At 43.5% G+C, this 17699-nt stretch overlaps 1 long non-coding RNA gene across 4 annotated transcripts; it reads left to right on the forward strand.

Moving 5' to 3' along the window:
- Window positions 1-877: 877 nt before the first annotated feature.
- LOC138984660 (uncharacterized) lies at window positions 878-15428 on the forward strand. Of its 4 annotated transcripts, none has more exons than XR_011461906.1 (4): window positions 878-1017; window positions 1719-1834; window positions 13509-13633; window positions 14457-15428. It is a non-coding gene; the product is annotated as an uncharacterized lncRNA (long non-coding RNA). The 4 variants fall into 4 exon arrangements; XR_011461907.1 differs by lacking the exon at window positions 878-1017 and adding an exon at window positions 1045-1404; XR_011461904.1 differs by lacking the exon at window positions 878-1017 and having other exon boundaries at window positions 1045-1834.
- The last annotated feature ends 2271 nt before the right edge of the window (window positions 15429-17699 follow it).

The raw sequence follows: 17699 nt of genomic DNA on the forward strand, positions 1-17699 counted from the left end.
TTTAGTTTGAGGAATCCTAGTTTTTGGGCAGCCAGTTTTAGGCTGGATACAATCAAGTGCATTTCTCTCTCTCAGTTCAGGTCAGTCGCTCAGTTGTGTCCGACTCTTTGCGACCCCATGAATTGCAGCACGCCAGGCCTCCCTGTCCATCACCAACTCCTGGAGTTCACTCAGACTCACGTCCATCGAGTCAGTGATGCCATCCAGCCCTCTCATCCTCTGTCGTCCTCTTCTCCTCCTGCCCCCAATCCCTCCCAGCATCAGAGTCTTTTCCGATGAGTCAACTCTTTGCATGAGGTGGCCAAAGTTTGGTCATTGGAGTTTCAGCTTTAGCATCATTCCTTCTAAAGAAATCCCAGGGCTGATATCCTTTAGAATGGACTGGTTGGATGTCCTTGCAGTCCAAGGGACTCTCAAGAGTCTTCTCCAACACCACAGTTCAAAAGCATCAATTCTTCAGCGGTGAGCTTTCTGCACAGTCCAACTCTCACATCCATACATGACCACTGGAAAAACCATAGCCTTGACTAGACGGACCTGTGTTGGCAAAGTAATGTCTCTGCTTTTCAATATGCTATCTAGGTTGGTCATAACTTTTCTTCCAAGGAGTAAGCGTCTTTTAATTTCTCTCTCTAATGTACAGCAAAAGCCACGCTGTAGTCCCATGTGCTGCTAATTAGCATGGGGATTTGGATGAATGGTTAATGGCAGCCAGCTACGACAGCCTGATGCATCCAGCTTATAACAGAGAGACTCTTGCCAATGGAGTCAGAAATAGGTAAAGTCTGTCATGTTCCCTGAGTACATACCTAAGAGATTAAAAAGTTACTCTTAATAGATACCTCAGTTAAATAGAGTTGGGAGACCAGCAGGGGGAGCTCTCACACCCTGCAAGAACAGCAGAGCCGAACAGAAAGAAAAGACTCCTCCCAGGCAAGAATCCTGGAGCACCCGTTGCCATTTCCTTCTCCACGGGAAATTTCTAGACCCAGGGATCAGACCCAGGGATCATCCCAGGTCTCCCGCATTGCAGTAGGAATCTTTACTGGCTGAGCCACCAGGGAAACCCACCAACTTCCTTTTCTTCTCCATAAAAAATTATCTCCTTTCCCTTACCATGTGGGGACTTGCATATAGCTCACCATAGTGGCTGACCCTAAATTGCAATTCTCTGCTGGTCCTGAGTAAACCATCCTAGCTGGAAAAATACCTCTTTGGAACAGGAACTGCTTAAAGTTGGTGACTAAAACTCATCCTTCCCCGTATAGCCCTTGGACAGGAAGCGTTTGCTTCCTGATGTTCCTTTTGCTTTGCTCGGGGGACTTGGCTTGTCTCTGCTTTAGTCCCTTATACATGATCGTAGAGTCAAGCTCATGGATGGCAACCCCAGTTACCTCATTTAAGGTTCATAAGGAGCTCCTCTGTAGCTTCAAGTATGGAAGGTGGTTGAGTGTGCTAATCCTTTGCTGAGTTCTAAGGCGACATCTCTATTCTATTACAGAATATCTCATCTGGACTGTTCTGCCTTTTTTGTGCCCTAGGGATACAGTGTTCTTGCCTGGAGAATCCCAGGGACGGGGGAGCCTGGTGGGCTGCTGTCTATGGGGTTGCACAGAGTCAGACAGGACTGAAGCAACTTAGCAGCAGCAGCAGCAGGGATACAGAAGTCTTTTTTTTTTTCTTTTAATTTTACTTATTTATTATTTTTGATCCGGAAGATTCCCTGGAGAAGGAAATGGCAACCCATTCCACTATTCTTGGCTGGAAAATCCAATGGATGGCGGAGCCTGGTCAGCTACAGTCCATGGGGTCTCGAAGAGTCGGACACGACTGAGTGAGTTCTCTTTCTTTCTTTTCTTTCTTTTGGCTGTGCTGGGTCTTTGTTGCTGTGCGCGGGCTTTCTCTAGTTGTGGAAAGTGGGAGTTACTCTTCATTGCAGTGTGTGGGCTTCTCATTGCGGGGGGCTCTCTTATGGTGGAGCACTGGCTCTAGAGATTGGGCTCAGTAGTTATGGCTCACTGGCTCAGTTGCCCTGAGATACGTGGGATCTTCCCAGATCGGGGATCGAATCTGTGTCTGCTTTATTGCCAGATGGATTCTTAACCACTGGACCAGCAGGGGCATCCTGGGATACAGGATTCTTTTCTGTCCCTGGCTGAAGGAGATACTGTAGAAGGATTCCTACTCATTCTGTCATTAGACTATGTTCCTTCCAACTAATTATTCTTTTCTAGAAAATATTTATTTTTATTTATTTATTGGGCTGCTCCGTGTCTTAGTTTCAGCACATGGGATCTTTGATCTTCATTGCGGCATGCAGGCTCTTTAGTTGAGGCATTCAAAGTCTTACTTGAGGCATTTGAACTCTTCGTTGAGGCATGTGGGAATCTAGTTTCCTGACCAGGGATCGAACCCAAGCCCCTGCATTGGGAGTGCTGAGCCTGGTAGCACTTGGTAGCCATTGGGCCACCACGGAAGTCCCGCAATGAATGATTCTGAAATTCTAAGTACACACGACCTTTCCATGATTTGAAATTTCAATCATTGGATACTTTGGAGAAAAGGCAGCTTCGTCTAGTCCTGCAAAATCAAAGTCTATTTGACAGCTGGAAGGTGTTTGATGGCGAAAGCTCTGCAAAATCTGTTATGAATTTGCTAGCACTGCCATAACAAAGTACCACAAACCGAGTGGCTTAAATGACAAAAATGTATTGTCTCATCATTCTGGAGGCCTGAAGTTCAAGATGGGCTTGGCAGCATTGGCCCCTTCTCAGGGCTTTGAGGGAGAAGCTGTTACCTGCTGCTCTCCTGATGTCTGGTGGTTTGCTGGGCATCCTGGCACATCCCATCTCTGCCTTCATGTTCCATGACCTTCTCCCTCTGTGTTAGCCTTATCAGGCCTGAGAAATGGAATAATTCCTGCTATATCAGTAAACAAAGGATGTCACAGTCATCAGCAATTGTAACCATTATGGATGGTAAGCTGGTGAGTCCTGAGGGAACTCAGGAAGGAAAGAATACCTGCCATCTAGCAGCCATCAGACTGCAGCCACTCCCCATGGTGAGCCCTGAGGAAACTCGGGATGGGAAAACACAGTTTACTGGCCCCAGATAGGTGACATATAGGGAATATCCTACATAGGTGCATATCCCAGGAATGAGTTAAGTGAACAGAGACTCTTGTGTGTGTGTGTGTGTTATTTGGTCAGTCGTGTCCACCTCTTTGTGACTCCATGGACTATAGCCCACCAGGCTCCTCTGTCCATGGGATTCTCCAGACAAGAATCCTGGAGTAGGTTGCCATTTCCTTCTCCAACAGAAACCCTTGATTTTTCCCATACATAGGAAAGCACTAAATTCCTTAACTTGAGATATCTGGTATTTTGCTGCTTTGTGTGTGTGTGTTTGCTCTGTTGCATCTAACTATTTGCAACCCCATGGACTGTAGCCTGTCAGGTTCCTCTGTCCATGGGATTTCTCAGGGAATAATATTGGAGTGGGTTGCCATTTCCTCCTTCAGAGGATCTTCCCTACCCAGGGATCGAATGAGTCTTTTGCATCTCCTGCATTGGCAGGTTGGTTTTCCTTTAATTCACAACAATCTTTTAATGTTCAGACTACTGCCCTTTGTTGCAGAACTTCTATGCAACCTGGCTCCTCCCTTGCCTCCTCAGAGCAGTTCTCTTAGGGCTACTTGAGATGCTGTCTCCTGGATCTGAAGTCCTAAAAATTCCCATTGAATAAACATAACTCTCACCTTTTAGGCTGTGAATATTTTTCAGGTCCACAGGTCACATGGCTGTGTCTGAGGCATCCTCCTCCTGTTTCAGTGGGAGACCAATTGACATAGAGAGGTATCTTTCTTTTCCTGCCAAAGGTAGTTCCCCAACACTCAAGATGTTTACAGAAATAGGCAGAGTTTGTGCAGCCCTTTGAAGCTGCCATGTGATGCAGGGGGATGGTCCCTGGACTTGAGACAAAAAACCCTGGGCCCCACCATGTGACTTCAAGTGTCAACATCCCCATCGCAAAGTAAAGGAAGTGAAACAGCCAGCTGTTTAAGGCCCCTCCAGCCTTAACGATTCTTACAGCTGCTGGGCAACTGAGTTGAAATCTCTGAATCTAGAGATGAACCCCACTCTGTGTGTCCACTAAGAGGCAGTGACTGCATTTGGATCCACTGCCCTTTGAAAACAATGCCTCACTTATTTTGTTTTAGTTGCTAAGTCCTGTCTGACTCTTCAGGATTACCAAGTGGCTCAGTGGTAAAGAATCCGCCTGCAATGCAGGAGACACAGAAGATACAGGTTCCATCCCTGAGTTGGGACGATCCCCTGGAGGAGGGCATGGCAACCTACTTCAGTATTCTTGCCTGGAGAATCCCATGGACAGAGGAGCCTGGCAAGCTACAGTCCATGGGGTTGCAAAGAGTTGGACACGACTGAAGCGACTTAACACGCATGCATGTCTGACTCTTTGTGACCCCATGGAGTGTAACCTGAGAGGACCCTCTGTCCATGGGATTTCTCACTTACTAGAAGTCAGTGAATAGGGAGAGGGGAGGGGATGGGGTAGGAATATCTTCTTAGTTTTCCTCTCAATACCAAACCACTCTAGAATAACAACTTATAAGTCATGACCATTTAGGGCAATAAGAAAAATTGTGTGTTTCCAGTTTTTAGTTTCACTGAGTATATTGCTGCTTTCTATAATTAGTTTGAATTTCCCCAGCATTGATCCCTTACCCAGGAGGAATCCTCTGTTTTTCTTAATATGTTGAACTTGCAGATCATTAACTTATTAAGTTACAGAATTTAAGATCTGGAAAGGACTCTTTGCAGCCTGAGGAAATGGACCAGACCTGTAAGTGGCTAGTTCAAGGTTATATGTCAAGTTAGTGGTAGGGCCAGGACTAGAAAGCATCAAAGTCAACTTTCTCAGCTATATGAGAGGTGATCTCTGAAGATTTAAAGCTTTAGGCTTAAGAAACTGGTGTTCTGGTCTTGACCAGAGATCTCTGCTCCCCCACAGCGGCTGTAACTAATCATTAATTTTGCTTGGTAAGTTGACTTTTTTAAAAGAGACTTTATTCTTAAGTGAATTTTTAGGTTCACAACAAACTTGAGTGAAAAATATAGAGATTTCCCATATACCTTCTGCCCCTCCATATGCTTAGCCTTCCCAGTTATTAATATCCCTGATCAAATGGTCCACTTATTATAATTAATGAACTTACACTGACACACCATTATCACCAGAAGTCTATAGACTTCTATATTTAAAAAAGAAGTCTATAGAAGAAAAAAAAAAGAAGTCTATAGACTTCTAAGCTTAGAAGTCTATAGCTTAGACATTAGGGTTCACTCTTGGTGTTGTAGGGTTTAGCTAAAATTGTAATGATATGTATCAAAATGATACATATCAAACAGAGTACTAAGAATCCTCATGCTTTGCCTAGTCATTACCCCTGCCTACAACCCCCAACAACCACGATTATTTTTATCATCTTCAAAGTTTTGCCTTTACCAGAAGTCATATAGTTGGAGGCCCAGAATACACAGACTTTTCCGATTGGCTTCTTTCAGCTCATAATATGGATTTAAGTTTCCTCCATGTCTTTTCATGCCCTGATAGTTCATTTCTTTTTAGTACTGAATAAACCATTTTCTGATGGACTGCAGAAAATGGAATTTATCTATTATTTATCTATTCATCTGCTGAAGGACACCGTGGTTGCTTCCAAGTAGGTTGACTTTTTGAGTGTACAAAGACAGGTTATTCAGAACTTTCCTCATTGGAATGAAATGCTATTAAGTCTCATTAAATACCATTATCTCATATTAAATCTTTGATGAAATCCATGAAAGCAATTGTTCTCTGGACTTTTGGATTTCACAAAATTGTAAATTAACAAAAAATGTACATTGTATTGATTTTACTGAGCAAATACGCATGTCTTTTAAAAAAATCTATCACTTATTATGACCCTACTATTATAAAAAACATTTTAACTCAAAAAATAAAAGAGTATGCAATCTCAGAATCCATCACAGCTAGATAAATTCCTTTTTGAAAAACACTTGCCTTGTTCTTATTTTTATCATTTTGCCCAAATCAATAGAATCCTTGTCACTCACCAAACCCAGCCCACACATCAGCCTTGGAAACCACTGCCTTAAGGAACTAGCCAATGTGACTGAAGTTCCTCTACAAAAGAACTCTTCTGCCTGTGACTGGCTCCCCTCAAGAGATGCTGGAGGTTGAACACATTTCTGGGCTGCTAGAGAAAATAGTGAGAGTGGAGAAGTAGGTCTTCTAAAGCTGAACTTGCAAAGAACTTCCTAGGAGAAGATTTGTAACTTGGATTTCTAGATGATAAAACATTCTGGAGGCTTAGGAGTCAAGTGGGGGTGGGAAAGAGAAAATTTTTCCTTCTGTGAATGTTAACCTGCTGTACCAGTAAGAGGTAGGTTAAATCCTACAGGATGGTGTAGGCAGCTACTCTGTGGGCTCATGAGTCAGTGTGCTCAGAATCAGCAAATGCAGAGAGCGCAGTTAAGGGAGAGGTAATCATAAACCCTGAGTATTCATTGGAAGAACTGATGCTGAAACTGAAGCTCCAATACCTTGGCCACCTGATGCAAAGAGCTGATTCATTGGAAAAGATTCTGATGCTGGGAAAGATTGAGGGCAGGAGGAGAAGGGGGCGACAGAGGATAATATGATTGGATGGCATCACTGACTCAAAGGACATGAGTTTGAGCAAACTCTGGGAGATAGTGAAGGACAGGGAAGCCTGGTGTACTGCAGTCCATGGAGTAGCAAAGAGTCGGACATGACTGAGTGACTGAAAAACAACAAAAATCATCCCCAGGAGAAACCCGAGACACTGGAATTCCTGTTTTTATTTACTCAGTGGCTCTTTGGCAAAGGGACTAATCCCTGTGTGCAGTTTTAAAGGACATTGTATGACTATTAGCAATAGTCACTCAGATAATGCTGGCTTTTCTTTTCTTCTCTTTAAACAAGATTCCAGCTTTTTTTGGTTTTGTTTTACTGTACTACATGGTATGTGGGATCTTAGTTCCCTCACCAGGGATGGGACCTATGACCCCTGCACTGAGGGCATGGAGTCTTAACCACCGGACCACCAGGGAAGTCCCTCCAGCTTTTTCTCTTTTTAAAATATTTATTCATTTATTTATTTAGCTGCACCAGGTCTTAGTTGTGGCATGTGGGATCTTTTTCGCCACTGGACTCCCAAGGAAGTCCCAAGATTCCAGTTTTAACAAGCAACATGTTCCTGACAGCAGTTAGCATTCTTCACTTTATCTGTCTCTTATATTATATTGTCTGAAAAAAAGACATACTTAAAAAAAAACAAAAAACTTCATCCTCTTGCAAGATTTACTGGGTATATACAAGTCAGAGTATGATTTCCAACACCTTTCAGTCATAAGACTGTACTTATATTCTGTTTTACCAATAATGACCCATTTTGCTCTCTCTTGTAGACTCTGCCTCTTTTCTTCAAAGAGCCAAATAAAAGTGAATCTTGGACTCTTCCCAGAGAGTAGGGGCATTCCGGGCACTCCCTGGGCACTGTGTGTGCTCTGGAATAAAGTAGGAGCCCAGGGAATTTCTACCTACAAGGACCAGGAAAGCACGAGCACCTGAAGGGGAAGGGGTTTGTGCCATGACGTCTCTCCAGAACTTGGAGTTATGCCTGAAAATCTCATTTCCTCGGAAAAGTTTAACCAGGGGGAGAGGGTGAAATAAGGAAAAAAAAAAAAACTGTTTGAACTTTCCTGGTGATCCTGTGGTTAAGCATCCACGTTGCAAAGCAGGGGACATGGGTTCAATGCCTGGTCAGGAAACTTAAGATCCCACATGCTGCGGAGCCACTAAGCCTGCACAAGGAAAGATCCCAACTAAGACCTGATGCAGCCAAATAAATGAATTTTTTTAAAAAAAGAAAAAACTTTAAGATTATAAAGTTTCTGCTACACTAAGAAGCTCTGGTGGGTTAGTACATATTTTCCCAAAGATAAGTACATATTACTCGCAAAACCTTTTTCACCAGGTAGGCTGTTAGGAATGTTCTATAATCTTTCAGGAGAATGGTAGAGTCATTCTACTATTCCTGCAACCCGAGTTTTTGTCACCTTGAGAGCTGTGATTTTTTCCACTCACATAGGAACTGGGGACTGAGAGCTCTGATGTTTGACCACGAGGTTTTTACATAATTAAAATAAAAATTTTAAGATAAACTATAAAGTGAAAGAAAATATTTACAAATAGGGCACATTCATTGTAGGAACTTTGAGACAAACAGAAATAGGAAGTGATCGCTAACCTCACCACCTCATCACACTGTGGCTGTATTTCTTCCTACGACTCCTTCTGGGTTTTTTTTTTTAGGCACAACTGTAACCATGGCATCCTTCAGTTCCGTTCAGTCACTCAGTCATGTCCGACTCTCTGCGACCCCATGGACTGCAGCACGCCAGGCTTCCCTGTCCATCACCAACTCCTGGAGCTTGCTCAAACTTATGTCCATCGAGTCAGTGATGCCATCCAACCATCTCATTCTCTGTCGTCCCCTTCTCCTTCAATCTCTCCCAGCATCAGGGTCTTTTCTAGTGAGTCAGCTCTTTGCATCAGGTGGCCAAAGTATTGGAGTTTCAGCTTCAGCATCAGTCCTTCCAATGAATATTCAAGACTGATCTCCTTTAGGATTGGCTAGTTTGATCTCCTTGCAGTCCAAAGGACTCTCAAGAGTCTTCTCCAACATCACAGTTCAAAAGCATCAATTCTTCGGTGCTCAGTTTTGTTTATAGTCCAGCTCTCACATCCATACGTGACTCCTGGAAAAACCATTCCTAACCACCTCATATTCTTTCATCAAGTGTGTGTGTGTGTGTGTATTTTACCATGTCACCACTCCATGAGCCTCACTTTTACTGCCTATGAAATTGCTTCCTGTGAGTGGCACATGTCAGTTAATATTTCCTTGTTGAGCTTGAGAACAATACAGTTTTTATTGTTGTTACTCACTGGAAACTCCTGAAAGGATTCATTCTGCCAGGCCCTTGCCTATGTTGCTGCTGCTGCTGCTGCTAAGTCGCTTCACTCGTGTCCGACTCTGTGCGACCCCATAGACGGCAGCCCACCAGGCTCCCCCGTCCCTGGGATTCTCCAGGCAAGAACACTGGAGTGGGTTGCCATTTCTGTGTTAGTCGTTGTTATACTCAAAGTCTTCAGTAATTGAATTAAAATAAGAGCTTGTATTTAATACATGTTTCTTTGATTATCAGTAAAGTTGAACACTTTTCCATATTCTTTTGTTTGCATCTTCTGTTTTGGGGACATCCTGGTTAAATCCTTCAGGCAGAACCAAGTAGAAGGATGTTTCCCATTGGTAACCATTTAGAGATTAGCAGTACATGTTCAGAGGGGCAGCATTCCACCGAGTGTGGGAGTGAGAGGGCTAAACTTTGTAGTATAATTATCAAATATTCTATTTTAAATTAGATATAGGTTAGCCTGGTTAACAATTATAAATAGGTCACATAGCATCACCAACTCAGTGGACATGAATTTGCGGAGATTCCGTGAGATAGTGGAGGACAGAGGAGCCTGGCATGCTGCAGTTACATGGGGTCGCAAAGGGTCGGACATGACTCAGTGACTAGACAACTAGGACAATAAATAGATGAAATGTTATTTTAAAACCAAAGACTAGTAAGTCAGACAGAGAAAGACAAGTATCATATGATATCACTTATATGTGGAATTTAAAAATAATGATGCAAATGGGGACTTCCCTGGTGGCCCAGTGGTTGAGAATTCGCCTGCCAGTGAAGGGGACATGGGTTCGATCCTTGGTCCAGGAGGACCCCACATGCCTCAGAGAAACTGAGCCCATGTGCCACAACTACTGAGCCCACACTCTGATCCTGAAGCGCTGCAACCAGAGAAAGCCCACACACAGCAACAGAGACCCAGAGTGGCCAAAAATAAATTAAAAAAAAAGATACAAATGAACTTATTTACAAAACAGAAATAGACGCATGGACATAGAAAACAAACTTATGGTTACCAAAGGGGAAAGGTAGGAGGAGGGACATATTAGGAATTAACATATACATACGACTAGGTATAAAATAGACAATCAGCAAAGACCTGATGTGCGGGAACTCTACTCAATATTCTATAATAATCTAAGTGGAAAAAGAATCTGAAAAAGAGTGGATATATGTTTATGTGTAACTGAATCACGTTGCTGTGCACCTGAAATTAACACAACATTGTAAACCAACTATCAGTTCAGTTCAGTTCAGTCACTCAGTCGTGTCCGACTCTTTTCGACCCCATGAATCGCAGCACACCTGGCCTCTCTGTCCATCACCAACTCCCGGAGTTCACTCAGACTCACGTCCATCAAGTCAGTGATGCCATCCAGCCATCTCATCCTCTGTCGTCCCCTTCTCCTCCTGCCCTCAATCCCTCCCAGCATCAGAGTCTTTTCCAATGAGTCAACTCTTCGCATGAGGTGGCCAAAGTACTGGAGTTTCAGCTTTAGCATCATTCCTTCTAAAGAAATCCCAGGGCTGATCTCCTTCAGAATGGACTGGTTGGATCTCCTTGCAGTCCAAGGGACTCTCAAGAGTCTTCTCCAACACCACAGTTCAAAAGCATCAATTCTTCGGCACTCAGCCTTCTTCACAGTCCAACTCTCACATCCATACATGACCACTGGAAAAACCATAGCCTTGACTAGACAGACATTTGTTGGGAAAGTAATGTCTCTGCTTTTGAATATGCTATCTAGGTTGGTCATAACTTTTCTTCCAAGGAGTAAGCGTCTTTTAATTTCATGGCTGCAGTCACCATCTGTAGTGATTTTGGAGCCCCAAAAAATAAAGTCTGACACTGTTTCCAACTGTTTCTCCATCTATTTCCCATAAAGTGATGGGACCGGATGCCATGATCTTCGTTTTCTGAATGTTGAGCTTTAAGCCAACTTTTTCACTCTCCACTGTCACTTTCATCAAGAGGCTTTTTAGTTCCTCTTCACTTTCTGCCATAAGGGTGACAATATACAGCCTTACGTACTCCTTTTCTTATTTGGAACCAGTCTGTTGTTCCATGTCCACTTCTAACTATTGCTTCGTGACCTGCATACAAATTTCTCAAGAGGCAGATCAGGTGGTCTGGTATTCCCATCTCTTTCAGAATTTTCCACAGTTTATTGTGATCCACACAGTCAAAGGCTTTGACATAGTCAATAAAGCAGAAATAGATGCTTTTCTGGAACTCTTTTGCTTTTTCCATGATCCAGCAGATGTTGGCAATTTGATCTCTGGTTCCTCTGCCTTTTCTAAAACCAGCTTGAACATTAGGAAGTTCACGGTTCACATATTGCTGAAGCCTGGCTTGGGGAATTTTGAGCATTACTTTACTAGTGTGTGAGATGAGTGCAATTGTGCAGTAGTTTGAGCATTCTTTGGCATTGCCTTTCTTTGGGATTGGAATGAAAACTGACCTTTTCCAGTCCTGTGGCCACTACTGAGTTTTCCAAATTTGCTGGCATATTGAGTGCAGCACTTTCACAGCATCATCTTTCAGGATTTGGAATAGCTCCACTGGAATTCCATCACCTCCACTAGCTTTGTTCATAGTGATGCTTTCTAAGGCCCACTTGACTTCACATTCCAGGATGTCTGGCTCTAGGTCAGTGATCACACCATCGTGATTATCTGGGTCATGAAGATCTTTTTTGTACAGTTCTTCTGTGTATTCTTGCCATCTCTTCTTAATATCTTCTGCCTCTGTTAGGTCCATACCATTTCTGTCCTTTATCGAGCCCATCTTAGCCCAATGTAAAATAAAAATTAAATTTAAAAATAAAATGAAACACTGAAACACCTCCCCTTCTTTATTCTCAGAGTAGTTTTAATTTGGTTCAGTACATGTTGGATCTTCCCTGTAGCTCAGATGGTAAAGAATCTGCCTTCAATGCAGGAGACCTGGGTTCGATCCCTGGGTTGGGAAGATTCTCTGGAGAAGGGAATGGCAATCCACTCCAGTATTCTTGCCTGAAGAATCCCATGGACAGAGGAGCCTGGTGGGCTACAGTTTGCGGGGTCACAAAGAGTCGGACACGACTGAGCGACTAACACTACTACACGTACTTGACATTGTTTAACACGTTTAACGTGTCTCCACGTGAACTGAACTGGTTAGCTTTTGTCTGCTTCCTCCCATGGTCAGTGAAGACCAGAAAGCAGTGACACACAGTGCTGTTAATTGAAGGCTTCTCAGAATAAAAGATTCACATATTGAAATACTCCAAGTATAACTCCTTTTCTACTGCTGTTGAGATGTCCTTCCTGTGGTTTGAAGGCTTTCTGACTGACTTTCCCTTCAGATTTCTGACCTCACACTTCCGTCACATTGTGCCCTTTCTTTGCAACTTTTCAGCTTATCAGTACCATAAACTCTTTCTCAGACACTGTATATTTGCTTTATATTACTAACATCTCCTGATACTGCCTGTACCAGGCATGGGGCTTAGTACTTTTCAGGCATTACTCAATCCTTACAACACCCTATATGGTAGTTACTAGCATCATCTCCATTTTACAAATATGCGCAGGGTCTCAAAGAGATGAGCCAACTAGCCCTGGACCCAGAGGAGGTGGTTGGGGAGCAGTCAGGATTTGAACTCAGGTCCTGATTCTAGAAAGTGTTAAGTCACTCAGCTGTGTCTGACTCTTTGCGATCCCATGGATTATAGTCTGTCAGCTTCCTCTGTCCAGGCAGGAATTCTGCAGTGGGGATCCGTTTCCTTCTCCAGGGGATCTTCCCAATCCAGGGATCTGAGCTGGGTCTCCCACTTTGCAGGAGGATTCTTGCCATCTGAGTCACAAGAGATGCCTGATTCTAGGGCCCTTACAAAATGTCACCTCAAACTTGCAGTTTAACCTCAAAGGTCCTGGAAAAGTACTGCATTATGAAATCTCATGCAATACGGCCAAAGATTTGTACAGAGTAGATGCTCATTAAAATCCTTGCCAAGAGGCCACACGCGCCCTCTGGGATGGCCCGCACTCTGTCTGTGGAGCGTGTTTCTCTCTCAAAAAAGTACACTTCTTCCCTATTTAAAAAAGAAATCCTTACTGAGTAAAAAGAGGATCTTCCTGTTTAAAAGATTTGATGTCTTCAAACGAGGCAGTTTCTCTGCCTCTCTACAAACTATAAATTCATAGTTGAGAATTCATGGGACCATTCCCTGGGGCTACAGTGGACGAGAGCATTTGAGTCTTTGGAATGCCCTGCAAGACAATAGAACAGAACTTTTGACCTGAGAAACTTTACTATGGAAAAACTAATAAGCTGTGGATAAACTGTAAAGTGGGAATAGAGAAGGGTTGAACATTTCACACCCCTCTGACTTTCAAAGACAAAATTTTGTCCTGTTTTCCAAATGAAATTTGTACCAGATACATCTGGATTCTCTCTGTGGGTGACGTGGCCTCTCAAGACATGTTTATACACTTGACAAAGAAACCATTTCGAGCTTGGACCTTGACATTCCAGCGAGATCTTCCTGACAATGGCCTCCACGGTAAGGACCTCCCCATTTTCCTAACAAAGTCCAGACTGTAGTGTTGGTAACCTTCTCCCAAATTCAAACAGGACCTCAGCATCCTAGGACTCCCCTGGAACCATTTTGTCTATCTTTGGGCAAATTGAGCATGCTTAGCGTGTAGTGAAGCTCACCACTGTCCTTTGTTTTGGAGAGTCTTATTTTTGCCTAAGTTGTCTATCCTATACAGGTTGCTAACTGTGCATTCCCCTTGCCCCTACAGCTGCTGGTGTAAATAGCCTGCATCTCCCCATTGGTAAACAATAATAATAAACATAATTTTTAAAAGTGTAAAACAAAACTAAACAGGCTCAGTTTAAAGTCTTTGTCAGATTATTTTATTGACTAATTTCATCTAAAACTCATATTCTAATTTCTGATTTTATTGACTGCCTTAGTATTACATCTTTTCAGGGTTTCATAATGTTGGTTTATGGGCCATGTTCAGGGTTTGTATGTTTCTCCTGTCTCTCTCCTTTCATGCTCAACCCACTAGGTCTTATGCTTTTGCATTTGCCTTCCTACCATCCTCAAGGCTCTAGCTCAGAACTGGCTCTCATTATGATGGTTGAGCTGCCCCACTGAGTGATGTAGGAGGACACAGATCCAGGCATGAAGCCAGCAGGCAGCCTGGCTCACTCCCTGGGCTGCAAGATGAGTCTCTGGATTTGCAGCCTGTTATACACCTTAGCCCAGGCAGGTTTCAGCAGCAGTTTAGTTCAGCAGCCCCTAGCCTGGCCTGGTTCAGCCCACAACTTTGGGCAGGGTTCCAACTCCATCCCATCTAATTTGAGACTTTTAGTTCCCAGGACCCCTCAGGAATGAATCTGGGGCTTTCGCTGAATGTCTGAGCCTGGAGCTCTGCAGCCTACTCACCATGGTGCATTTCATCCTGCTTCTCATCTGTGGTTCTGAGGACACCCATCCCCCACCCCCCACCATGCAGAATAATGGCTCATAGAGATGTCTACATTCTAATTCCAGGAACCTGTGAATATGTTATTTTACATGCCAAAAAGGAATTTACAGGTGGGATTGAGTTCAAGATCTTGACAATGGAAACAGTGGATGTCACAGAAAGAAAGGTTTGAAGATGCTACACTGCTGGCTTTGAAGAGGAAGGAAGGGGCCATGAGCCAAGGAATGCAGGCGGCCTGTAGCATTTCCTCTGAGTCATCTATCTCCCCCTTTCCCTTATAAGGACTCTTGTGATCACATCAACTCATTTGCAGAATCCTAGATAATCTCCCCATGTCAAGATCCTGAACTCAGCCCCATCTGTGTGAAACAGATTTCCCCTGGACTCTTCAGAATAAATTCAGGCCTGGTGACACCTTGATTTTGAGCTCAGTGAAACCTATTTTTGGCCTTTTTATGGCTGTGTAATATTATATTGTATATATGTACCACATCTTCTTTTGAAAATTTTTTTTTTAATTTATAGTTTATTTTTTGAATGTGCTGCACAGTTTGCAGGATCTTGGTTCCCTGACCAAGGATTGAACCTGGGCCCTCTGCAGTGAAAACACCATGTCCTAACCACTGGACCATGGGGGAAGTCAGTGTTTGTTACAACTTCCATCAGTTCATTTCAGTCGCTCAGTCATGTCCGATTCTTTGCGACCCCATGAATTGCAGCATGCCAGGCCTCCCTGTCCATCACCAACTCCCAGAGTTCACACAAACTCACGTCCATCAAGTCGATGATGCCATCCAGCGATCTCATCCTCTGTCGTCCCCTTTTCCTCCTAAGAAACTATCTTTTTGTTTTTTTGTGTTTTGGTTCTGTTTTCTTTTTGAATATTTTAAATCTCCCCTCCTTTTCTGTATGTGGAGTGGGAAAAGACTATCAAACATGAATTTGCCCACAAATTGATACTTTCTCTAGGAATGAATGGTGACCATTTATTAAAGTGGGAAAAACAGATCAGTAATAACAGGAGTGTGTAGAGTAGTAGCTAGCATATTTTTAGTACTTTATGAAGCTGCAAAACTTTTTTCTAAATCACATATATACCATGTATGTATCTATAAACCTAACATTGTAAGGCTTAAATGAGTTGCCAGGCTGTTTTCATTTTTTAAAAATATTTATTTATTTGGCAGGGCCAGGTCTTAGAAGAAGGCAATGGCAACCCACTCCAGTACTCTTGCCTGGAAAATCCCATGGATGGAGGAGCCTGGTGGGCTGCCATCTATGGGGTCACACAGAGTCGGACACGACTGAAGCGACTTCACTTTCACTTTTCACTTTCATGCATTGGAGAAGGAAATGGCAACCCACTCTAGTGTTCTTGCCTGGAGAATCCCAGGGACGGGGGAGCCTGGTGGGCTGCCATCTATGGGGTCACACAGAGTCGGACACGACTGAAGCGACTTAGCAGCAGCAGCAGCAGCCAGATCTTAGTTACATGGGAACGTTTAGCTGTGGCGTGAAAACTCTTGGTTGTGGCATGCAGGATCTTAGTTTCCTGGCCAGGAATCGAACCCAGGTCCTCTGCACTGGGAACAAGGGTGTTAGCGAAGAAGTCCCCAGAATGTTTTTAAAATAGCTATAACTTGAGAGTGCAAGTACTGCACTGTGCATTGAAATCTGAAATATCTTTTTATCCCTGTCATCTATCCCTCTGAATTAAAGAAATAGTTCACCTTCTCTAAGACTTCCCTTTCACCATCTGCCTTTCTCAGAGTTTGTGGGAGTAATAACAATCATTAAAGACTTTTGAGCAATTAGAATTTTTTGTTGTTATTAGACTGGTGATTATAAGAAAACCATTGTACAAGTTATCTATTGCTGCAAAACAAATTACATCAAAGCTTAGTAACTTTAAAAAAAGGACAAATATTTATTATCTCACATTGCTTCTGTGGGTCAGGAATTCAAGAGCAGCTTGTCTGGGTAGATCTGGCCCCAAGTCCCCCACGAGGCTGTGGTCATGATGTCAGACATGATGCAGCTGATCTGAAGTTGATTAGGGCCAGAGGATCTGTGCCCGCCCTGCCTTACTCACGTGGATGATGAGTCAGTGCTGACTGTTAGTAGGAAGTCACAGCTTCTCTCAAGGATCTCCCCATAGGGCTGCCTGAGTGTGTTTACCACTCGGCAGCTGACTTTCCACAGGGCAAGTAGTTCAAGAGAGAACAAGGAAGAAGCTTCAGTGCCTTTTTCGACCTAGCTCAGAAGTCTCAAGGTATCCTGTCCACAGCATCCCACTGGCTACACAAGTCAACCCTACTCAGCATGGAGGGGACCATGCAAGGGCACAAGGAGCAGGAGACAAGGATCACCAGGGCTAGCTTAGAGGCTGCCTACCATGACCTAGAAGAAGGTTCTATTATTTAGTCTTCTGCCATAAAGCTTTCCTTATCTCATAAAGCCCTAGAGAGGCAGAGTAGGAAAGAAGTGCCAGGGTCAGTTAGTCCCCAACATCTAGCTCACAGCAATCACTTCCTTTTTTCTTTTTAGCACTTTAAAAAAAATTAGGTTTCCTTTAAAAAAAAAAAAATTATTTGCTGCTCTCAGGCTTTCTCCAGTTGCAGTGCTCAGGTTTCTCACTGTGGTGGCTTCCGGAGTGTCAGAGCGTGAGCTGTAGGGCACAAGGGCTTCAGTAGTTGCAGCGCACGGGCTTAGTTGCTCTGAGGCATGTGGAATCTTCCCAAGCCAGAGACTGAACCCATGTCCCCTGCATTGGCAGGCGGATTCGTAACCACTGGACCCCCAGGGAAATCCAGGAATCACTTCTTTAAAATCATATCACTTAAAAATCTCTACTGATAATTTAAAACTGAGTTGTATAAGCCTTGCCTCATTTGCATGAGAACCCCCAGATCTCCGAAGAGCAGAAAACCTGCCTTATGCTTCAGAAACTCTTCAAACATGTTGCCTGCTCCTTGGCACAGAGTTAGGGATACATACACTCTTGTAAACTTGACAGACTGTCAACAGGCATTTGAAGAGTAACTCACTGGTTAATGGGCTTCCCAGATGGCGCTAGTGATGAAGAATCTGCCTGCCAGTGTCGGAAATGCAAGAGCCGCAGGATCG

Source organism: Bos mutus, chromosome 22 (assembly GCF_027580195.1).
Source record: "Bos mutus isolate GX-2022 chromosome 22, NWIPB_WYAK_1.1, whole genome shotgun sequence".
Taxonomy (NCBI): Eukaryota; Metazoa; Chordata; class Mammalia; order Artiodactyla; family Bovidae; genus Bos; species Bos mutus.